Source organism: Vanessa cardui, chromosome 17 (genome assembly GCF_905220365.1).
Source record: "Vanessa cardui chromosome 17, ilVanCard2.1, whole genome shotgun sequence".
In the NCBI taxonomy this organism is placed as follows: Eukaryota; Metazoa; Arthropoda; class Insecta; order Lepidoptera; family Nymphalidae; genus Vanessa; species Vanessa cardui.
This window is the reverse complement of record NC_061139.1, coordinates 7,575,244-7,601,614: the sequence shown is the minus strand read 5'-3', so window position 1 is coordinate 7,601,614 and position 26,371 is coordinate 7,575,244. Positions and strand designations below refer to the sequence as shown.

General features: G+C 31.4%; 1 protein-coding gene across 1 annotated transcript in view; it reads left to right on the top strand.

Moving 5' to 3' along the window:
• The window catches only part of LOC124536810 (cGMP-dependent protein kinase, isozyme 2 forms cD4/T1/T3A/T3B), a 149,572-nt gene that overhangs the window by 564 nt on the left and 122,637 nt on the right, over positions 1–26,371 (top strand). The window lies entirely within an intron of this gene.

The window sequence follows — 26,371 nt, the reverse complement described above, 5'->3', positions numbered from 1 at the left end:
TAAGTTAGTAACTTAGTACCCTATTACCTCATTACGTATTGCATGAGATATTGTAGCGTTTATTTACTATGTAGGTATGCGTTAATAGTCTAAATGGAACCACGAGCGCGTTTCGTTCCGTTATTTTACGTAGTCATTACGTTTTTAAAACAAGAATAACAGAGTATTATAAATCAAAGAAAAAAAACATAGACAATATATTGTATTTAACAGTAGCTACATGTGTATGTTATTATTTAAATTCGGAACGTGGCTTTATTTTTATAATATCTGTCTTGTTTTTAGACACATTCAAACTTTTTTGAGATATCGCTTAAAAGGATATTTGGCCTTGAATTTCGAATTTATATTTATTACATAGCTTATGTTAATAGAATTCGATATTTTAAAAGACAATTTAAATTCTAAATTAAAAATAAATACGATGTTTTTTTTTATAATTTTCGAATTAGCATAAAACATATTTGTTAAAATACTTACACTGACGTTTCGCCCTAACCATTTAATAATGAACGAAACACCGTTAGATAAAATACCTATTTCCTAATATCCAGCAGAAACAAATCTTACCGTAATTGAAATTTCAATTCGAGAATATTTTATGCAATAAAGTATTATTTATTAATCCAAAATATTATTATATAACTGTGTGTGTTGTTTATGTGTACACATATTTATCCGTAAAATACTCAATAACCAGCTTTCCAAATATTAAACACATTATTATAAAACAGATGGCACTCAAGTTTAATTACGAATACCTATTAAAGAATTATAAAGAAATGATAGGAATTGAACTTTAGTTATTATGAATTAAGAGAACCTACCAGTCTACTAACAGATATTTTTTAAAGGTTTAAAATAAATTGCATAATAAGGATTGGGATGTAACACGGAAAAAATGCATTCATATATCTAAATATGATTGCGCTGTCGTTATTATTATAAATAAATCAATGAACTAAATATATTTAATATTCAATTAGTGATATAATTCTTATGTTATCGTATTACCGACATATATTGTAAATCAGGTACATAGTTGCATTAATTTTCTGACCTGACTGTTAATCATCGTATTATACCAAACCGGTATTCGACCAATTTTATTTTTATTATGACTGACTTTGTTAAACGTTTTCGAATTATAAAGTACTTTACATCAAGTAATTTACATTATCTATACATTTATATATATAATTGTGTCTTAGTATCTGTGTAAATGACTGCATTTAGATTCACTTTATTACATATTAATTTATTATATAACCACACATTGATTCAGGGCGTTTTTTTTCATAGCGAACCTGTGTTTTAGACTATGAATATTAATAGTTACTTTATCTAAGATCTTTGATTGTGAATATTCATGTCTTATATGTTAATGTCATTTATGTGTTATTTATAGTTACGAATAAAAACGTAAATTTGATACAAATAGCGCGTGCATTAAATAAATTAATATGTGCCATCGTATATGTTTCGGAAGCTCGAATTTTTCTATGACGTCAAGATAACCGCATTGCCATATCGATCAGAACGCTATAGATAAAAATTGCTATCATTAATTTCATACGATGTTTTGCATAAGATTTTTATAACGTTATATAAAATATGAAATACCGTATCGGTTTTGATAAGATTCTTTAGATAGTATAGTATTTATTTTTATTATGATATCACGATAGACCGAGTTACATTGCCAAACATAAAAATCCACTTTAAAGTATACAGTTAAGTGCAATTATAATTAGTCACGGAGTGCTTTGATTTGTATGAATCGGTTTATTGACAGCGCATGGTCTGTTTTATATTTCTTACATTGGTATAACTCTGATGTACAGTCGCGGTAAGAAAAGGTTCGTCGCCTTTGATGTTTAGATTCAAAAGGAACTAAGAGTTTAATACTTGATAAGGGAATCAATTTCAAAAATGACGAAGGTTTTCTTTCTCTGACTGTACATATATTACGAACTTTGTTATAAAAAAAAACGACGCAGCTTGAGTATAAACTTAACTGCTTAACTTAGAAACGAATATCATGGTTACGGATTACTTTTTTCTCGATACCCTTTCCATACCAATTCCAAATGGTTATTAGACCTATCTTAATCGGCTTTTTTTTTCGTAGTGTGCCCTTTCGGGGCCCACGAGATAAGGGAAAAAATACAGTATAAATATTTCGGAGTCCCTTGACAATGGAGCCTGGACATGTTTCCTTTTGTTGCTTTTTAGTAAATTTACATTTATATATAGTATTGAAATTGTGGCTCGCCCCGGCTTCGCACCAGTACAATAATTATATGGAATATTCTACGGAATGTCTTATAAAGTTCACAGCTTTTTTGTCATAAAAAAAAAAATTATATTACATAGATAATTAGAAATGACTAAAATTATTAGTGTTTCTCTACTGTTGGACACATAAACCTTCCTCTTGAATCACTCTATCTATTAAAAAAACGCATCAAAATCCGTTGTGTAATTTTAAAGATCTAAGCATACATTTCCACAGACAGCGGTAAGCAACTTTGTTTTATACTATGACGTAATGATGATATAAACCATTATTTGGGTTTGACATATTTATCATCACGTGAGAAGAAATTACGATCTGATCCAGCTAATACTATATTTTAAAAATATGTTTATTCTTATCACAACAAGATAACTTTACACTAGAAACGATTGTTACCACATCCAAATATTAGTTATGAAATAATAATTTTACAATATTAAAAGGTCATTCGAATTACGTCTCGTATTTCTGCTAATTTATAAAACAAAAAGACAATATCATATATGAATTTCGTCTATGAATTAAAATGCTCATTTGCACATAAATTCCCTTTGAGCAATGATGTTCTAGTAAACGGATATGTCATTAACGTGCAAAAAGTGAAGACTAGAAAACGTCCTAATTGGGACGTTTGCCTTTAGTCGTTTTCATCATAATTATGCCAGTAATACGTTATAATACATCATAATTATATAGTAATACGTTATGCGCAATTAAAACATCTAGTTATCCCTTTTACTTATTGTTTTTATCAAGCTATCCTTTTTACTTGTAACGAAATGTAAAATATACGGTCCCCGGCGCGGCACACTTTTTTCTGTTGTTTAGTATAGGTATAACATATCTGTTTATTAGAATATCATTGCCTTTGAGTAAACAAAAATACCCATTACGAAGAGCAAGGCTACTGCGATCGTTTTCGACGTTTCAGTTATAAATCTTCATTATGAGTCAAAATATTTTAATAATACCTATCCATAATATATGAATGAATTCAAGTCTTTTCCTATTAAAATGAACTCAAATAAATTATAATGATACTTTTTCTCTGAAGTTGATATTGGATAAATGTTCATTCACATAACCCTTGCAAAAGCATCGTTATTCATTGGGAGCCGAGATGGCAGTGGTTAGAACGCGTGCAATGTGCTTCTTAACCGATGATTGCGGATTCAAACCCAGACAAGCATCACTGAATATTCAAGTGCTTAATTTGTGTTTATAATTCATCTCGTGTTCGACGGTGAAGGAAAATATCGAGAGGAAATCTGCATGTATCTAATTTCATAGATATTCTGCCACATGTGTATTCTACCAATCCGCATTGGAACAGCGTGGTGAAATATGTTGCGAACCTTCTCTTCAAAGGGAGAGGAGGCCTTAACTCAACAATGGGAAATTTACAGGCTGCTGTTGTTATTTATTTGGGGTCAGTGGACTGTGTTTTTTCTATCTGTATCCCTAGTCATATCCTCAGTTATCTCAACGCATTTATCAGCACTGACACAGTCTCATCCTTTTTTTTCGGTATTACAGCAACAATCACACCTAAAAAACGTGCTTTATTATTATTTATTGTTATAACGTTACTAATTAATAACGTTATCTCATTAAAATATTTATAAACGAATAATAGTACAACTTATTATATACCTACAATATTTTTTATTCTGAATTTCCATCATCTGTATTACTAGACACATATGTATTTGTATATATGTACAGTTTGTGGTCATTGCTTCTTAAAAAAAAAGTAAAACAACATAATAAATTATTTCTGAACGAAATAGTGCGACAATCATACGAACTCTTTAATTCGTAATATCATTAAGACGTCAAATTGTCAACAACCATTAAAACTGTTTACGCTTCATTTATTATCTAAGGTCAAACATGAATATAACTATCTCTCCCTACTTCGAGACTTTAATGTTATAAATATTTACTAAGTAGCTACCCGTCCCGGCTTCGCACGGGCGTTCATGAGTATTTTTTACCTTTTATTTACCTATATATTTTTGTTTCCTTTTACCGACTTGTTTAACAATTGTTATACACAAAAACCTGAATAAATCATATACCTTAACCTTCCTTATGAATCCCTCTATCTATTAGCGAAAACCGCATGAAAATCCATTCAGTAGTTTTCGAGTTTATCGCGAACAGACAGACAGACGCGGCCGGGGGACTTTGTTTTATAATATGTATGTACATAAATAATTTTAACGAGATCCTTAACGAGAGGAAGTTTAGCATTAAAACCGAATTATGTTTACAAAAACACTGCTCGGAATATTTCCAGACGTCAAAAATTAAGATACACGATGCTTTTAGATTTACAAAAAATCTCAATAAAACATCATACTAATTCATCATTAAAAATAATTGATGCGGCTTTGCATGTGGAAAATTACATAAAACTGTTATTGTGTATTCGTTGTGTACATTGGCCAAAAATGTATATATAATCATTATAAAAAAGTCTTTGTATGCACTGACATTTGTATGGATGACTATAAGTTGATTTTGAAATTAAAAGGGGTGAATCCGTAAAACTTTAGCAATATACTTTAAACAAAGATTTTATTTCCCAAGTTATCCACATTTTGTATAGGCTGTATCTTGTCTGTCAACGCATACATGCATTCAAGTAAATTAAAACTCTGTTCATATAAGAGAATTTCATCCAACAAATGCAGGCTTATTAAAGTTATTTAATAAGGGATATTTACCATGTTTTATATTTTTTGTTGGTGGAGCTCGATATTTCGACATTATTTACGAATGTCTTATTCACGAGTTTCGTGTACAAGTCATTCGTAAAAAAAAAAATGGTAATTCTCCAGTATTAAATAACTTTCATAATAAAAATAACCATTCATGTTTTCTTACGATACTTTAAGAACACAAAAACTCTCCCCCACAATCTTTCTTTAAGAATTAATAGTTCAAACAACTGCTCTTGGCTTTATCAAGCTATTTAACATATGAGTTTTTTATCCTGCAATTCTAATGCACATAAATGCAACTCTAATATTTTAACATTCAAGAAATAGTTGACATGACGTCACTATATATGCGGGCTGCATTGTTTTTTTTTCTCGTCTCGCGCTATTTGTGACAGTGTTTATGATAAGGTAAAATTATCCAATTTTAAAACATTTTATTTTATTTGTAATGTGTTAGTTAATGCATTCAATTCAAAAGAGGTTTTATAAGCTTACTTGAAAAAAGAATATTTTGATTTTTATTTCGAGTGTGTTTAGATCGAATCTTATAAGAGCAATTAGTAACACTTTTTCTTATCCTACGAAGTTGAAATTTTACAAGATCGGTTATTTGCGATGACAATTCAATTATTTGGTTAGCATGACCAGGGGCCAATTCTACTAAGTATAACGTTATTATACATATTACGTTCTCGATTCTATTTCGATTCAAAATCAAAATATCCTTCCGAAAACCTCCGCTTGGATCGATCGGCTGAACAGGAATAATACGATTGTCAATAGTATTGGTACTCTAAAAATCTCCAGATAATCTCCTCAACGGTTAACTTAGACAAGTTTCACTACATAGTATTAAACGAAGTCGCTTTCTCTGTCCCTATAGCCCTATAGGTTATCCTTGTATGTTTAAATATTTATATATATCTACGCAACAGATTTTGATGCGGTTTCTTTTGATAGATAAAGTGATTCGAAAAGAAGTTTTTATATATAATACACGGACAATTTAGTTAAATAACCCTGATATTTTTAGAAGTTTCCACTGTGTTGTTGCACCCATGCGGAGCCGGGTTGGGACGCTAGTTTTTTTATATATAAAATAAAGTAGCTTATCTCTAATAAATATATGATTATTATTGAACGTTGGTAACACCAAAATAGCTCAAAGCTAGAACACAAAAACAATTATACACTTTGGCAAAGTGAACGTGTTTTCTCATATAAATGGCGTTAATGGCTGCAGCACTATTTCAACTTTATAGTTACGCCAGATTTATCGCTCGACTTTGAAAATTCGTATCTATACCCCGTTATTGCATCTGTTGCAATAGATATTTTTACATATTAATTTTTACTTTATATTAACCGTCATTTTTTATTTTTAGTGTTTATACATACGATAATAATCTCATTTCAGCTGATTAATACACTACATAGTGTGTAAATACATTAATAAATTTCTAGCTTTTTACTGAAGCGCAGATACCTACTATAATAACACTAAAATCTTTTCAGATTTAATAAATACGCCAGTAAAATGTATAGTATTTATTTATTGTTGGTTTTGTTTTTATAAACTATTATTGCCCTGAAGTTAACAAATCGAATTTTACAATCATTTTTAAATGTCGTTCCATGCGCGACTCTTTTTTTTTTAATAATCCGTTTTCGCGGGAAAACATCTTGTATTATTTTATACAGCCATACCAATGACGTTCTAAAATCGATAACATTTTTACAAAAACGGATACACTAAGAAAATATGAGTTTAGTAAATATATAATTATAATATGAATGTATTAGCATAAAGAAGTATTTCTAACAAATTATTACACATTCCTTTAATTTTACAAGCCTACTTACAAAAATTACTGTAGGTATTGTTTTTTATGCACCACATTTTGTACAATTTACCTTTAAAATTTAGAAAAGACTACGTTTCTTTTAATTCAATTGAGTGCTTAAATAAATTCCGTAGTGCAATATATTTGACCAAAGTGTGCTTTAAAAGTGACAATCCACTTTGAATCTCATTATTTAATTTCTAAATAGATACTTATTTCTGCATATATACGATTACATTTTTAAACAACCTAATTGTATCCAATCAATAGCTACAGCCGACGTTGGCATGAATAATGCAACTATGCAAAAAATGTATGTAATTCTTTTGTACACGTGACTTGGTTGAAATAGCAGTTGTTCGAGGTACCAGCGCGTATCGAATGACAAACAAGAGAATAATATATATATAATACGATTATATTAAATATTAGGAAATCATATCACAACTATGTTAACGTTATAAATACGAAAGTAACTGCTATCTCCTGTCTTTCTGTCTGTTACGACACGGGCGACAAATAGTTCTATTATGTTTCGTTGTTAACTCTTAGAAGATATCAATCGTTAGCATTTTATAGTTAACTAGTTTTTGTCCACAACTTCGCTCGTGCTGGGGGTGGTTCTTGTTTTAGGAAAAAAAGATAGCATATGTCCTTCCTTGGAGGTAAAGTTTGCTTCACACTTAATTTCATCGAATTAGGTTCATTGGTTTGGTCGTGAAAGAGTTATGGACAGACAGAGTTATTTTGTTTTCATCGTATAGGTTAGCGGACGAGCATATGGGCCACCTGATGGTAAGTGGTCACCATCACCCCTAGACAATGACGCTGTAAGAAATATTAACTATTCCTTACATTGTCAAAGCGCCACCAACCTTGGGAGCTAAGATGTTATGTCCCTTGTGCCTGTAGTTACACTGGCTCACTCACCCTTCAAATCGGAACACAACAATAATGAGTACTGTTATTTGGCGGTAGAATAACTAATGAGTGGGTGGTACCTACCCAGACGGGCTTGCACAAAGCCCTACCACCAAGTACGTAAGTAGTAGTTACTTTCACATTTATAATATTTATATAGATATAAAAGTAAAGCATATACATATATATATTTTTTGTGATATAATATGAACTAAACAGTCTTGTAACCACAATTACTTGTTTCTAAAAGGCATTGCAAGTCTTTAGTTTCATAAAAATTATAATATCGATTCTGTGTCTTGGGATCACGTAGCCGAAATTTCTCAATTTGTAACCATTACGAAGTGTAAACGCGACCTTCTGTTGTCCTGTTCATTGTAGATTCAACGTTTCATTGCATAACACTTGTGTGAGCTAAATATAAACCAATGCTCATATTTTTAGCTAAATGGTATATGGGCTCGATTGGGAAAAGTTATATTTCAGAATTGGGGGTCAATTCCACTAATTTATAGCTATTACAAAACGTTACCGATTTTGATTCTGATAAAATTTCACCTATTCCTCACACAAATAAACCTGAACTGAATAATAGTTTAAAGCTTAGATCTATTTGCACTAATTTGTAAAGATAACGATACTCTTCCGATACTGTTTGTGGAATTGATTATATTTAGATTCGATGCTAGATGTGACTTTTGTTTACTAGAATTTACGTAATTATTCTTTACGTAGTTAGTTTATATAAACCTTGGATTAACGTATTTTATGCGATTTGCTAATAACTCAGATTTTGTGCACTACTAAGGGTTTATGATTAATGTATTATCTTTATTTATAATACAACACTATTACACTTATCTGCTTATTTCCACTTTGATTTTACTTCATAAATTCAAATTTTGTCAATTTGCTGTCAAATGTTGGTTATTTTGCTTTTTTCTTTCTGTGATTGGAATAGAGTATTTATAAAATTGTAGTCCTAAGATATGTCAGATATGCCATAATTTCAGAGTCTAATATATTTTTGTTATTCGTAGATGTATGTAAAAGCAAAAATCTTTCATCTTTTCTGTACTAACATAACACATATAGTATCCGTTTTGAAGTTATATTTCTTATGAAAATACGTCATAATTACATTATGCCTAGCCCTATCAGTCGTTAAGGCGCGCCCTTCCACGTAAATTATTTTTTTGTAAAACAAATTTTACAAATATAATTTAATTTGTATTTTTGTGCTGTCTGTCTTACCCACACTGACACAGCTTGTAAGTACGAGCGTCACTCACTAATGCGCGATGATCATAAATGTGTGTGTAATGGAACTCTTCGAAAACGTCACTTTATTGTTTTTTTTTTTAATACTAAGTATATGTATTGCCATTTGAAAGAAATCAATAATTTAAAAATATTGTCTATTATTAAAAATTTTAACAAATATCGATATTATGATAGGAAGTTGCGTAATCATTTTTTAGTATGATGACATAAGTTATTGTTGTCTTAAGGTAAGAAAAGACATGTGATACTAATATTATCTGACAGTCAATGATAAGATTTATAAGGAAATAGATACTCAATAAATGACGTCAAATATCAAAAGTATTTACAAATTTGGCAATCGTAGTCTCAAAATCGTTTATAAAAATATAATAGTACAAAGATAGTCAAGTATCAAAATATCAATTTCATATTAGAAAGAAAACACCTTATTAGAAAATATTTGATCTAAGGCTTGAGAACAAAAACAAATAAATATAAAAACTACTTGTTAACCAATTAATGTACATTTATACCATTATTAAAACAAATCATTATATTTAGTACTTGTACCCGGCGCCAAAACTATGGAGGTATTCTATAAGAAAAAATTGAAATAAGTATATCGTAGAGCTAAAAATTCTAGAATACAAGTATCAAAATTGCTTGTCACTGTACGTAGTTTTACAACATTTCACTTGTGAAATACAAAATGCATTCTTACAGAATAGCACTGCAATGTGACGTATAACCTGTCTACGACAATACACGTAAAGAATTTGTGAAATCATGACGTCACAGATCAATCTAGTTTTAAACATAAATAAAAAGTTTTTATATTTTTTTACATACACAAAGAACGAAGGCAATTCATTCTTTGTATGTGTGAATAAGGCAAGTTATATTATTAAGGAGGTATGCTTAAGTAAATACAGTTTAATTACTTTTAGTCGTCACCAACCGCGACGATGACGGTCGTCATCACTAGATCTCAGCCACGTGATTGATTCACATATAAGTTAAACTAGCGGCCCGTCCCAGATTCACCCGGGCGGACATAAGCTCTTTTACCACCTTGGGTTACGTTACTTAAGTTTTAGTAAGGACTCCTTATCTTTTGAAGCAATAAATATAGCCTATATTACTCGTGGATAATGTAGCTTTCGAATGGTGAAAGATTTTTTTAAATCGTTCCAGTTGTTTTGAGCCTATTCATTACAAACAAACAAACAAAGTTTTCCTCTTTACAATATTAATATAGATATATGTAGATATGTACAGTAACGGCCCAGCCAAGCTTCACACGGGTGCAATGCTATGACGTCACAGTAGAAATTAAAAAAATAATCTTTGGTCCTTTACTTAATTGGCCATGTATTAAATACAAAAACCTTCTTCTTGAACCGATCTATCTATTAAAAAAACCCGCATCAAAATCCGTTGCGTAATTTTAAAGACCTAAGCATACATAGGGACAGACAGCGATGAGCGACTTTGTTTTATACTGTGTAATGATAAATAAAACGACCCAAAATGAACATATAACATTTAAAAAACATAATATCAGCTATCAACATTCGTGAAATGTGGACACCGACTTATTCTGATTTGTTCAAATTTGTTTTATCGATAACAGAATAGTTACACAAAAGTGTACAAAACTGTTTTGTCTCTGCATATATATATGTATATGGACAAAGCACATTACTTGTCATATTATGTCAGGATTATAATAAATGTGACGACGTAAACGTGACTAGAATAAAAGGCTCTCGAATATTACATAGTGTTACGTATTTTATGACCTGAAATTTACCAAATAGTTAAACTAAGAGAAAAGAAAGATTAACGGTATCGTGATAATCTAGCTAGAAACATGAATATTAATTTTCTATTTGTGATTATAATCGCGTCCTTTGATGTTACGCAAGGTGAAGCATTGGACCATGCCAAGTTTGTTACGGATTGATAATTTACATTCAATCGTTGAATTCGCAAAACTCGATATTATTATGTACCCGACAACGTTGAAAAACCTTCATAAATACAAATGAACCTTCTCTTCTACAATCGACATTACTGTTAGTAACGATCATTCAATAATGATCCTTATTGTTAACGTAATAAATACTATATTTAATGAATATCGTGTCCGTGTTAAACATTCGTGTCGACGGTAATCGCAAATAATGACGGTGAGATAAACTTGTATCCGAAGCCTTTTGCAGAATATTAAGTTGGAATAATTAATTATTTAGAATTATCTTTAGATTTCATCGTTACAAAATTTAAGCATTCGCCAGTAAAAAAAGTGGAAAATTAAAAAAAAAACTATTACATCAAGACGTATACACAGCTATTGTAAAAGTAGGGATGGTACAAGTAAGGATTCATTGAATTAATAATATTCATTAATTGACAATTAATGATTCTATGTATAATTCTCTGGAACCTGACTTTTTATAAATAGTGTTGTTTTATAGCAATTTACATTTTCGATTAATTACTTAAATAATCATAATGCTATTTCTAATCAAGTCATGCTAATTCTAAGGTCGATGGACTAATGTATCTTTTATTTGTATTAAATAATTGTCTGAATGTACGTTTATAGAATAAGCTATTAATGTTAATTGCCGTAAGCTTTATTATTCCTAAATAATAAAAATCAAAGCGACCGATACATTTTATTACGATCGCAAAATTAACATAGTGCGAATTATCATTAAAATTTAATGTTACATACATAGTTATATACATTTAACGAATTACGACTTGAATACCTAATTGTTTTATTATATATTAGCGACCCGCCTCGGCTTCGCACGGGTGCAATAGTGGTACTAAATATAATTAAGAATTTGTTTATTTACGACATCACATTAGAAACTTCTAAAAGTATTATTTTCTTTAATAAATTGTCCATTTATTTTATACAAAAACCTTTCCCTCGAATCACTCTATCTATTTGCATCAAAATACGTTGCGTAATTTTGAAGATCTAAGCATACATATAGACAGGGAAATGCTGCATTAATATAACGAACTTCGTATATGACTAGTTCAGGAGCTTTTATTATAGCCGAACAGGCAAATGGTCCATGCCTTGATGATTAATATTAACCATTCCATACATCTTTAATGCGCCACGAAACTTAGGAAATAATATGTTATGTCCCTTATGTCTGTAGTTACACTGGCTCACTCATCCATCAAACCGAAAAGACGATGTATAGTTGGTGGTAGAATATATGATGATTGGATGGTACCCACTCAACGAGCTAGCAGAAGCGTAAACGTTAAAAATTAAATTTATAGAAATAAAAACAGAGACCTCGTATGTAGCTTTTAATTTATATTTGAGAATTCTAGAAATTTCTAGACGCACTTGTGACGTACTTACTATTAATACCAGGAAAGAACATTAAGCTAGCTGGCAATTATTTCGTGGAAAAATGTATGCGAAGCAGTTCTAAAATTTAAATAAAAACTTACGGCATTTTATATGTTTTAAAAGTAATGATTTGTTAGATGAAAAACTCTGGAATTATATCGATCGCTTCCAGCTCATAAATATATGTATATACATACATTGTTAACAATAAATTAAGAAAACAAAACTCGTTTATTTTAATTTGCCGGTTTTAATCATTTTATACTTCTTTCCAAACCGGTAGTGGATTTTTGTCAATCAATAAGTACATAAATGAATTCTACATTTAATTAATCGAGAATTTGACTTTGACTGCAAACAAAAACCGACTTAAGTTGATACGCTATTATGATGCGTTTGTCCTTCAAATATTATCATTATTACGGTCATTTTCGCATATCAATAACGTTTCACGATCGTGTTCTGAAGTGGCTTTCGAGTTGGTTACGGAATAGCCCTCTGTTTTACGTAATGTGGCATTTAGCCAGTTGGCTATTATTTGTTAGTTTTGGCTACGTGACAGACTTTGTTCGTATCGGGATATAAATTATACGTTAGCGAACGTTGACGTTATTTTACTGATTTTTGATACTTCAAGTTGTAATTTATGATTCGATTTGAATTTTTAATTCGTATTGAATTCATTCGGTACAAACGCATATTTAGTTATTCAAATATTATAATAATAAATATTTATTACGAAAACTATAAACAATAACATATTCTGTTTATTTGGTGGTTTTGTTGACCCCTAATCGACAAGCCTGTATCTTGAAATTCACAAAATATAATTAATATAGTTCTCTTAGAAATAAATTTACTATAACTAATCAATGTATAATATTTACTTAATATTATGGAGATCTGTATTTTCAACATGAATTTTCAACTTCAATCATCCATAACTTGTCAGATTTGCCATCGAATTATGTGAGCTAGGGAATAGACCTGTGTTTTGGGTTTTTTTTTTAACAACATCCACTGGCTCACTGTGCCGTCACAGCAGCATACGAAAGCGACCTTGTGTACCGCTGTCTTTTTAGCAGGTATTCCGGTGTACTTAGGAGTTCAGGGCATCGCTGAGTCCCACATAGAATCTCCCCCTCCCACCTCAGGTGGCAGAAGCGAGTAATGCATTTTTCCATCGAGAAAATTCTACTTTAATACATTTTGGTGTGTTATATTTTTGATGAAAATCAGCTGATCTTCGCTGGACACAGCTGTGTTTGCATACTCTCTTATGTCTTGGCTGGTTTCCCTTGAGGATTGCCGCTGTGATTGAAATCGGTCAGGACAAAAATTCTATCAGGTCATTAGCAAAGCATGCCATTTTTTTTAGCTTTTTAAGTGAACGATTTGAATTACTATTTATAATTGGAATTGAAATAGTTGTTTACAAAAAAATCTATCTTTTCTTTAAGACATTTTAATTTATCTAATTCTATTACTTACAATTCGATGAGAAACGTTTTGTATTTGTCATTTCAATTGTATATTACTACAAAGACACAGACAAAGTATATGAAATTATGTGAATAATATTTCAACTAAAAACATTCTAGTTGAAATATACATATCCTTGCTATTCGTAGATGCAATAGTTGTGTACAATCTCAAAGAGTGTTTGATCTTAAAGCGTTTATTGCTTGAGTGATCATCTTCGCTGGCATGTTTGCTTATCTTATGGGTTTCTGTGATGTTTAATATCGGGGCGGATTTGTGTTTGTACTGTAAAACCTAAATAAAACACCACATTAAAAATATCCCAAAAGTGGTCGACTCATTTCTAAGTGATAATACTAAAATTATTATAACTTACCATTGACATAAATAGAAGATTAAATGAAAGTAGGCCTGGTACTACACTACTACCAAAATCACAATTAAGTCAATCAGATCCCATATACTGATATATACTTCTGAGCGGTAGTACTTAGAATTGTTGAGACCGGTTTGAAGGATGTTTGGGCTTAAGATAGAGGACGTCACATCTTAGTTACCTAGGTCGGTAGCATTCGTTGGTGGATTTGACATAATAATTAAAAGTTTGTATAACATCAGTGATGACCTCTTACCATCAGACTAGAGGTCAGTAACTAGAGGTCACCACTGCTATAGCCACCACCATTTTGTCCACTTTATTTTATGAATGAAAATAATAAGGTGACCACTGAAAACTACTTCGAAAACTTACCACATATATGGGTATATGAAACCTAAAAAACATTCAAATTCAGGTTCGAGACATTTCCAATGATGATAAATTAAAAAAATAAATATGTAATGATAATATACATATGCAATCATTTTAAATTTTATGCAAATCGTTGTTTAACGAAACCATATATTATAAAACATTTTATACCAGTTTTGTATTTGGTTTAGTTTCGGTAATGATTTGAAGATCATTACAGGTGATCCTGTTTGTCTCACTAATAACTACAATTATTCCTCCACATAGTCGTATAGCTTATATCTGCGCAAACCGGCCACGTTTGTGTGGTCACGATAACGTAAATTATTGCACACAAAAATTCCCTCATTAATTCTTTCAAAACTATGTACTTACAAAATAATTTCAGGGTTGTCACGAGTTAATTCTTATTAAATGATAATTCAATACGAGAAAATTAATTTTGAAATTTATCTATCTTAGTATAACAAATGAAAAAGTAACTGTGTTCGTCTTTCAAGAATTTGATGATTTTTTTATAAGGTAATCCTGAACTCCAACAAAGTCCAAAGTCTACTATTTTATGCATAAAAGTTGATGACAAACCTGTAAACGCGAGCGAAGGCACGTGCAACGACTAGTAAATTGGTGCAACTATTCATAAGTATGTTTTGTCTTATTTACTCAAGGCAAAATGCAGTTTAAATGAAAGAGACGACATAACTCTTATAGAACAGTCACAACAAATGAAATTATCTTAATACAACAAATGAAACCGCATTATAAATATATAACATAATGAAATAATAGTGTAATATACGCGTATTAGGTGTATTAGTGACTGAACGGGTTACGTTTGCGCTGACCTTGATTGCATGCATTTGCATAAGTAATTTAACGTTGCAAGATTAACAGCAGAAGCGACAATACATACCGTATTATACACAAGCGGGTCTCCCTCTTCGCGTTTATTCAATATTCAAAGTTTTTTTTTTTTTATTTCGGAACATATGACGCGTATTTTTTATTTCATTGTAAACTGCCAGTCACTCATTTACAATTTGAGACAAAATTATAAATCCTCTTTTAAATGTTTTTTTTTTTTAATTAAGCTAGAATTTATCGAAAACAATTTCGAACGTCTTTCATTTTTTTTTCTTATACAGCCGAAGTACCGTTCTGTAAACAGTATCAGGCCAGTGATTTTTTCCGCTCACTAAAATTAATTATCTTTTAAATCGTAATAATTGAGTTTGCAATCAAGAATCGTCTTCAATTTTTTGCACATCTGCAGCTGAAGTTCTTTAAAAGGAGACCAAGACCAATTTTATGTGCAGCCATCGTCCCATAATCACTGGGACAAAAATTGGTTTACCCTTTCAACATATGATTTATTTGATTCTTTAGGTTAGTTGAGAGTTCTGTTTATAAGGCTGATTATCATCAATTTAAAGCTAGAAATCAAGTCGAGAAAAAAAAAACATTTAATTTTTTTTTAGGAATTCCCTGTGTTCCGGATTTTGGACTGTTCGAAGTTACCTCTATAACACGGCAAGCACAAGCCTTTTTTTCCAGCACATGAATTTGCGTTTGTCGTAGGTAATTGAACATAATATACACCTGTGTTTGCGCACAAGTCATAGATATACGCTGTCTTGTATTGTTCAAGACACATCATCATTGGTATTTTTTTTTTGTATAAATAAATAAAATGAACACGAAATGACACAAAAAACAAAAAAGACACATTGAATTTGGGTTGACTTTCACGCCTCATTATTATATTTTTTAAAATTACGTTACAGTCATATTGAGAAAATAAATACAATAATAGGTAAATTGGAATGTGTATTATTTAATTCATTTTAAAGACAAATTATAAACAAATATTGAACACATTTTATTTAATTCTTAACAAAAATAACACTCTTTTTATAACTAAGTAATCGTGTCTATTATAAATTTATTGTTTTCAAATCGTACTAATTATTTGTATAATTTTAGTAGGTTTATTGTGTATGTTCAAATGCAACTAACAATTTATAAATCTCTAGTGCGCGTTCTTACGTCGGTAGATCAGTGGGCGCTTTATTAAAGCGGATAAAAATAGAAATTGTTGTCAATTACAAAACGTAATAAGTACTGCATTTAATGTCAAACGAAATTGGTCTATATGTAGAAAGATTAGGAGCTTGCGTTGACCCATTGTTATAAGGTTTAATTTAATTTCAACCCATAGGTAGTTAATACCCAAATCAAATATTCTACCGCTAAATAATTTGGAACGATTTGTAAGCTAGTGTATCTATAGCCAAACGGGACATATCATCTTAGTTTCCTCGGTTAGTGACTCATTGGTAATTTCGGCTAAGATTAGACCACTTACCACCTCTATCTATCATCTAACGTTTAAGGGAAATACGATCAATTAACTCTAGTCCGTGGACATCAGCTCTTCAAGAAATATAAATCACTCGAACAACGGAGCTGTTCTGAGGTCCCCCGTGCCTGTAATTATACTGGACCCTTCAAACCGGAACTCAGCAATACATATTGATGCTTGGTGCTAGAATAATTGACGAGTGGATACTCAGACGGTCATACGAGCCCTATTACAGAGCGCAATTATCTTATTCTTCTAAAACATGGATATCCTCAGTTTGTTCATCGTAGGTCATAACATATTTACTAATCTATGCTAATCTTTATTATTAATATTATAAGTTTGAAAGTGACACCGATAGCCGAGAAGTTATGTGAAAGGCGGCTATCATCGTATGGGCATGTAATGCGGAGGAATGAGGAACATATTGTGAGGAAGGCCTTGAGCGTGGATGTGGATGGATATAGAGGTAGAGGACGACCAAGGAAACGATGGATGGATTGTGTGAAAGACGATATTGTTAGAAAGAATGTTACTTGTGAGATGACGTCTGACAGAGAGGTATGGGAGGAGAAGACATGCTGCGCCGACCTCAAATAAAATTGGGATAAGGGCAGGAGGATGAAAAAAAAAATGTGAAAGTAACTCTGTCTGTCTGTCTCTCTTTTACTAACCAAACTGCTGAACAGAACAGCAAACTTGAACTCCAAGAAGGGACATAGGCTAACCTAACCTAACGCGTGACAACCAGCAGCTTAAAACGCGAGGGAAGTCGCGGGCGACTATTATTATACATGCGAAAGTATATCTGTCTCTTACGCTTTTAAAGCTAAAGTACTGAAGCGAATAAATGAAATATGTAATAAAGCAAAGCAAGGAGATTTGTCTTTTTGCCACTGAGCTACAACGGTTTTACAAATCATATGCTCAATATCAACCAATGTTTCAAATAATATGATAATACTACCAAAAAAAATGAACTTATTTTTTTGTATTTTTTATCTCATTTATCATTCATAGATATCATATTGCTTTCTGCTTTCCGTCTTTATCTTTTAACAGATAATGTTGTTTTCGTCTTTCTACTTTTAGACTATGAACACACCGTCTGATCTTTTATCATCTACACTTAATGAAATATGAAGTTTGAAACATTGTATTGTCTTCTTCTTTTGAACGTCTTGTTACTGATGAGAAAAAGAGAGAGATAATTGTTTAACTAAACGCTAATAAGTAAGTTCGTTCATGTCATAAAATAATGTCCCTAGACAGTTCAACGAGCTCTTCATTGTTATAAATACTATTATATGACGTGAATATACCTTATAAACAATTAAACTCAGAAACAAGTTACAACTTAACTCTGTAAATAACTGTTATTTGTATATAATGTACATCAGTATATATAACCTCTAAGTGAGCTCCAAACTATAGGAGGCCTTATCCCACCAATGGGATAGTAAAAGGCTGTTTATAATTTATTAAAATCAATTAGCCAAAGCACTTGTGTTATGAAATACCAGAAGTTACGAAGGTACCACAAACACCCAGACCCAAGACGACATAGAAAAGTAATAAACCTTCTACATCGACTCGGCCGGGAATCGAACCCGGGACCTCAGAGTGGCGTACCCATGGAAACCGGTGTACACACCACTCGACCACTGAGATCGTATACTAATATAAATGCTAAAGTAAATATGTCTATAAGTTGTCTGTTACGATTTCACGATTAAATAACTGTAACGAATTTGATGACAAGTGGTTTCAAGTAAGATTGAACCCCAATGGCCTATTTTCTAAAACCCTCCTGAAGAGGCGGCAAAACACGGGCGAAAAATAGTAGTTCATAAATAGATTATCTACGCAGTGTTTAAGTAGCTTCCATTCTATGTATCTATGGCATGCATGCAAGTGTCACGTGATACATTTGTTTGTATATAAACCCAGCAGACATTGTTTAGTCTTTGTATGTGTTACGTACCATTGGACATTGTACACAGTGCCTGGGAATTTATAAAAATGATCAATAAAAGAGGATAGCTTGATAGTTATTGATATAATTAAATACGGGAAATATACATAATGTCTAGCACCTACTGACATAGTAGTATGAAAAATATATGTTCTATTATAATTATTTTTAATTACGTCATTATGGATACTGATAAACATTAGCAGTCATCGGTCAAACGGAGTAGAAATCTGTTATCAAAAGTATACCTATATACATTTTAGTAGCGTGGTAGGATATTCTCCCAACTAGCATAATGAGAAAACATCATCCCAGCTTAGGACCATTTAGACAATGTTATTCATTTTAACCATGAAATACAACACGTATTATTCAATATAGAATTGAATACCAACTATATATAGAATAATTTATTTAATTTAATAAAAATGTATAATCATAAAATTTAAAAATAAACTCGAAACAGATAATTATGGACGTGTGAACAATCTCTGGATGTTATTTCCATCCTCGTCTATATTTAGACGATGGTATATAAATATAACCAGTTGAGTGTTGAACCAGTTATCACATTGACCATCCCTAGTGTCTATTTATAGATTCGGTTAGTCATATGTAACCATTTACATATGTGCAGTTGAACGCATACAATGAGACGACGGCTCGAGAACAATTTGCCTTGTTCGTATTATACATGACTATTGAAATGTATATTTATATTGTATACAGTATGTGTAATACGATAATCTCAGCTCAATTCCAGTTTAATTTGAATAATTCTTTTTGCGTACGAAATTCAAATAATTGTAAGGATATAAGTACCTCAAAGTATAGCATTGCTTTAGATACTATACAAAACCATGTGTAACCTGGTGTCATAATAATAAAAGAATACTCTTGGTATAATCGTGTCCGTGAAAACAATTTAAAGCAAATTTGCTACTCAATCTATACGTATTACTAGCAGACCCGGCCACACGTTGCTGTGGCTGAGTGATTAAGGAAGGATTTAAAAGACAAAATTTAACACAAATTAAAAATTTTCGTAACTTACAATTAATAACAACAATCAACTTTGATAATCAGTTTATTGTTATTTATAAATCATTGAGGCCATTAATCGAAATGAAAACTATCCTATCTCTTAAGTTGGACCAAATTACACATAAATGCCAAATTTCATCAATATCGGTTAAGTTGGTGAAGAGTTCACTGGGAACATACATTGTGACACTGGATTTTTATATATTAAGATAAATACGAAATTACATCTGTTACGCTTTCACGGTCACCCCACGGAACCAAATTTGATGAAAATTGTTATAAAGCATACTTGAATTCCGAAACTGTGCGACGACCATTTTCAAATAATAAAAACTGTGGATCTGTGTCATCGTGAGGAAACCTGCATGTGACAAATTTCATAGAAATTCTGCCACATGTGTATTCCACCAAGCGGCTATGGAACAGCGTGGTGGAATATGTTCCAAACCTTCTCCTCAAAGGTAGAGGAGGCCTTTATCCCAGCAGTGGGAATATGCAATCTGTTGTTGTTGTGAATCTGTGTACCTATAATTGTTTTCGTATCTATAACTTGTGATTTTAAAGCTGCTGAATTTTTACGTCATTCGTTGATTTTATCCTTCCGTACCAAATATTACGCAGTTAAGTTCAGCTAGGTACAGAACATTATCTAGGCTAGACAGGTTACAATGTACGTCGACAAGGATTACCATTTATCTTCAGAACTATGATCGCTCTGTTTTTTATTTTAATATTAAATGACACTTAATAAATAAGGATGAGAATTAAATTATTATACGAAGCGCTTTATTCATTTTTCAAGTAAACATCTAGATTTTTGATTCGTAAATGGAAGATCGAAATCTGAATATACAATGTTCTATAAATAAGGACGTCAATTTCTTTATATATTATATAAATGCGCAATATACATATATATTTTATTGTACCGACCTTCAATATTCAAATGAAATGTTTTCTTGATTTAATATATAGAATCCACATGGAGGTGTTCTCGATATTATCTCGAAACGTTTACCAATTGACTATTATAATACCAATTTCTTATTTTAATTTCTAGAAACTTACCTAAGCTACTACAGCGTTAAAGGAAAGCCGTACGTAGACGTCTCAGGAAACCTGTGTTACGACTCGTTAATAGTTGTAAATTGTGTTATACCGAAGATACTAGGTATTAATACTAAATGATTGAAAACAAAAATGAAAAAATATAACCCGCTAAGTTTCTTTAAGGTCACTCTCAAATCTGAGGAATAAATAAGCAAGTCTAAAATATTTCTATATTCAAAAATGTTTACGACTTTGACTTTTTAAATTATATATAATTCATCTCAAGCTCGGCAATGAAGGAACACATCGTGAGGAAACCTTAATGTGCCTAATTTCAACGAAATTCTGCTATATGTATATCCACCAATCCGCATTGGAAGAGCGTGGTAGAATATGTTCCCAATCTTCTCCTCAAAGGAAGAGGAGGTCTTAGCCCAGTAGTGGGTACTTTACACGCTCTTACTACATATAAGTGAATGTAATGTGTGAATTTTCGAGTCTCTCTAATTTTCGAGTCTTCGATATGGAAGCCTTATATACATTCCTTTTATACATAAACGACTTTCCGTGCAATTGCTGATCAGGCGGTTATACCTGTGTTGTACATGCTGTTTTCTTCTTTCTAATCTTAAATATTAATAGCGTAAGATTTCTGTCCCAATGATTATGGGACGACAGCTGCTCATAAAACATTGGCTATGGTTCTCACGAACACCACACCACAGCTGTAGATGTGCAGAAAATTTAAGATTCTTGATTGTTTTTATCAATTTGTTCAATTGATACAATTTAACAGATAATTAATTTAAGAGAGCGGACAAAAGTAACTGGCCGCTTAAAAAACGGTAGATCGGCTGTTTAAAAAAATAAAATAAAAACGTAAACAAAATTTAAGCATATTTTTTTTTCGACAACCTCAAATCCATCTCAACTAATTTATACTGTTTGACATTAATTTTTTCATTTAAATAATATTTCATAATTTTGGCGCCAAATGTAAATGAGTGACTAATAAACCTTGTTTGCATAGGTTACGAAATTCGAAAAAATCTTTTAAATAAACGTAAAGTTTCGCGGGAGACCTTAAAGTAACCAGTTTAACGATCACAAACATAATTCATCCATAAATAATTTCTTCGTGGTAGAGCTTTGTGCAAGCCCGGCTGGGTAGGTACCACACACTAATGAGATATTCTACCGCCACACAACAGTACTTGGTAGTGTTGTGTTCCGGTTTGAAGGGTGAGTGAGCCAGTGTATCTACAGGCACAAGGGACACAACATCTTAGTTCCCAAGTTTGGTGGCGCATTGGCCATGAAAGGAATGGTTAATGTTTCTTACAGCGTCATTATATATGGGTGGTGGTGACCACTTACCATCAGGCGGCCCATATGTTCGTCCGCCAACCAATATCATAAAAATAACATTTGCCATGATTCCAGTTCCTTCTATTTAAAATGTAATATGTATTCAAAATAAATGGTTGCTATTCCTCGCGTTATTGTGCCAACGATTTTAATTTTATGCTATCTCTCGAATTTAAATTTAGAATCAAATATAGGTTAATGTAGAGTCTTCTGAATTTATATATGCTACTTTTGACATCATTCGAATTTCGAAGGTCGCCTCGTATTTTTGTTTTATAGTTTGGAAAATTTAGCTTGGGTTCTGCAGTATGAGATATTTTGAATATGTTTTAATGTTAATATTTTTTAAATTTATGTCAGTCAAACGAACAAATGAGCTACGTTTTAGTAGTAGTAGTGGTCATCAATCAACTCTTTCCTTTGCGCCATTAATCTTGGAAGCCAAAATGTTATGGCCCTTGTGCCTGTAGTTATACTGGCACAATCACCCTTTGAACCGTAACAGAACAATACCAAGTATTGTTGGGTAGCAGAAAATATCTGATGAGTGGATCGTACCCATACTTGCGCAAAGCCCTACCGCAATGTAAAAGTTATTATAGAATTAATTATGATTTTTTTTTTAGGAGTTTGGTCACATAGTGATCATGTCACTCATGTAGGAGCTAAAATTATTACTATATAAGCTATATAGTTAGTTTTCTACGCTTTAAACCTATTTTTACAAGTTTGTACAGCATTCTTGCTTTTTCAGTCCCCGGAAAGGCAAGAATGCTGTTCCAGACAAATGTAGGTGCATTTAGGGGATTTACATCATAATTGAACAAAATTGTTACGAATTAATTAGGTGCACCTTGTTAATCATTCAGTCTGTCAGTCATGACGAATATCATCTTCTCAATCTGAATATTTACTAAAATGGTGTGTTTACTTAATATAGTTCTTCAGCTTATCTTTTCTTGTATACCTCGTCAGAGGTACAGTAAAAGCACATAACTGACCTCATCCCACACAAGGACGAAACTGTGAGCGGAAACTGATATACACACATTGTACTATGCATATATATAGCCTTGCAACGCACATTGTAACATATCTAATTGTACAAATGCTATTCCTAATATATAAATTTCGAATGCAAATCGATATAACTAAGTATGGCGTACAATACACGAGCCGACCACGAAAATGTCATTAGCGTGGCAACCGGCATTTGTGTCACAAGTTCAGGCCATATGTTCACGGGTCGAGAGATATTGTGTCCAGAAATAGATCACCAACAATAACACTAACGTCACACCACGTATGGACTTTATGCAAGCCGTCGCAATACTGTACAGTGTAAACGAAATCGTCGACGGACGACGTATCGGATTATTATGAGTATATGTTTGATCACTCATATTGGATATGCGGCATTTGAGAAATTACTAATAGTAGTAAATTATTAGCTTGAATTTTATTGGTATTTATTATTATTTAAGTTAAACGCTGTGGTTTTTTAACAATTAGTATTACTAAGGTTCCGTGATTCTGTCGCCCGTAATATCTATGTAATATTTCATTACAAATGTTTCATTGATTTGTTCGATAAATAAATATATAGACGATAATAATATTCGCATTTATAATATTAGTATTCGTTTTTTGTAAACGATTTATTGTTTAATTTATATGTTGATATGTAGATGGTGTTTGATACATGAAGAAAGATTAATTTTATACATGTTTTTTTAAAATTTAGATAATCATAATTTATCATAAAAAATAAAAGACAAATAAAAATAAAGATGAATTTTTTTTTTTCAAACACGAAAATCAACAGTTCAAAATATGATTTATGAATACAGGACGCGTATTAGGCAATCCTATTAAAATAATAGCTTCCTCCCAACATTTTCCTCTTAGAACTAGACAATAAATAACATAAATTTAACGACGACATTTACATGAATTAAAAACATACATAATCGTGTAAATGTATAATTAATTATACGTATTGACTAAGTTGAACTGAGATGGTACAGTGGGTAGAACTGGTGGATTTTAAGCACTGACTTTTCATGTGTCTAAACGTTGATGTATTTCACACTGAGGAATCATACAAGGAGTATATTTAACTTAGAAAAAACGTGTTCAAAAGTGATGTTATCCCAATGAGACCTCTCATCTTCGATTCATGGAAAGTGTATTTTAAAATAAACATGATATGAGCAGATGAAATAGTTTACTTGTATTATAAAGTAAATTATATTCTGATCTCTAATTGATACGATTTAAGAAGAAAAATCACTGGTTGATATAATATTCTTGAGTGCTAAATTCGCAGTCATGGTTTTGACATCATCAAAAACCCACATATGTCAGATGAAATTCAGACACATGTGCTCTAACTTATATTTAAGTGGAAACCTTTGTCCATTCGTCGACCATTTAAAACAAAAACAATGTAAGAAAACAAATAAACGCATAACTGTGACGATTTTTTATTTCGTAATTAACCTTCCTGACATATGGAATATATTCAACAGCGAACAACAGGAGAGTTAAAGCTGTATTTTTAGCATTTTTATGTTTGAAGATCGAGAAGTGCGCATAAATTTCGTGTATAAAGAAACTTTTACAGATTGTTTTTGCCCGTAAAACTCTGTATTACTTATAAAATTCAAGCTTTAACGGCCGACGATTACTGTCGTGACGTAGACATTCTAAAATATCTTGATTGTTTAGCTGAATATCTATACATATAATAAAATTGGAGGGTCTGTTTGTAATATTAAAAGAGGCCTTTTTTACCCAATGCATATGTATATACGGTACATATACCAAAATAACATATTTCACATTTTTTGTCTGTCTAATCTCTGGAACGGCTGGACCGATTTTGACGGGACTTTCACTGGCAGATAACTGATATAAATTAGTAACTTGACTACAATAATATATTTTTTGTTAAATTCAAACGTGTACAAGGTCGCGGGCACAGCTAGTTTGTATATAAAATGCTCAATTAAAGTATATAAATTGCTTGTAAAATTAACATGCTAATGTTATATTACGAGCAAACGCCACATTAAATATTACTACCGGAATAATTTCGTGGGTAAGTCGATTCGTCTTTAGTGGAATGGTATCGACGTGTCCTTTCAACAACCAATCGGATAGCTTGATATGTTATTCACAATACCGACGCCACACTACAAAGAAATGTAAATCGAACATGGATTTTTTTAAATAAATTAACATGTACAATTAGTTTATTTTTAATAATGTAATAAAACGTTTAATTCTAAATCTTCGCGACTATTTATAATACATCATTCGTTACAATTTGGATTAGGACATCCAATGTCCTAAATAAATTAATCGTTAATAAATGTTGCCACATTAATTTTATAATAATAAATAAAAAAGTCATTCGTTAAATACTATACTAAAACAGGCTGTAAAAAAAAACAGAAAAAGCAATTTAAAAAGTCAGTAAAGTTATTCACTGTTCATAAGTCATCATTAATAAGAAAATAAAAAATATAAAGAAAATATCACAGAAGTATTTTACAACGTAAATTATATTAAAACATTCATATCAATATTAATGGATAATATTAATAATTTATTTAAAGGGCTCTATAATCGTCACTACGCATTGAATAATAATACGTTATCAATAACAGAGCGAAGTAGGTATTACTCTCATAAAACCGGTTCGACCAATCTTGTTTTTATACTCTGTGCTCTCTATGTCCAAGCATTTCATCTCTAGCGAGACTCGATACCAATGCGGTCTGATTCGGCATTTTTTTTTAAATAAACGAACTTGATTTATTTGTACAACACAATGTCAATTTTTAATCTATGAAAGTTAATACAAATGGATTTTTGCTAGACG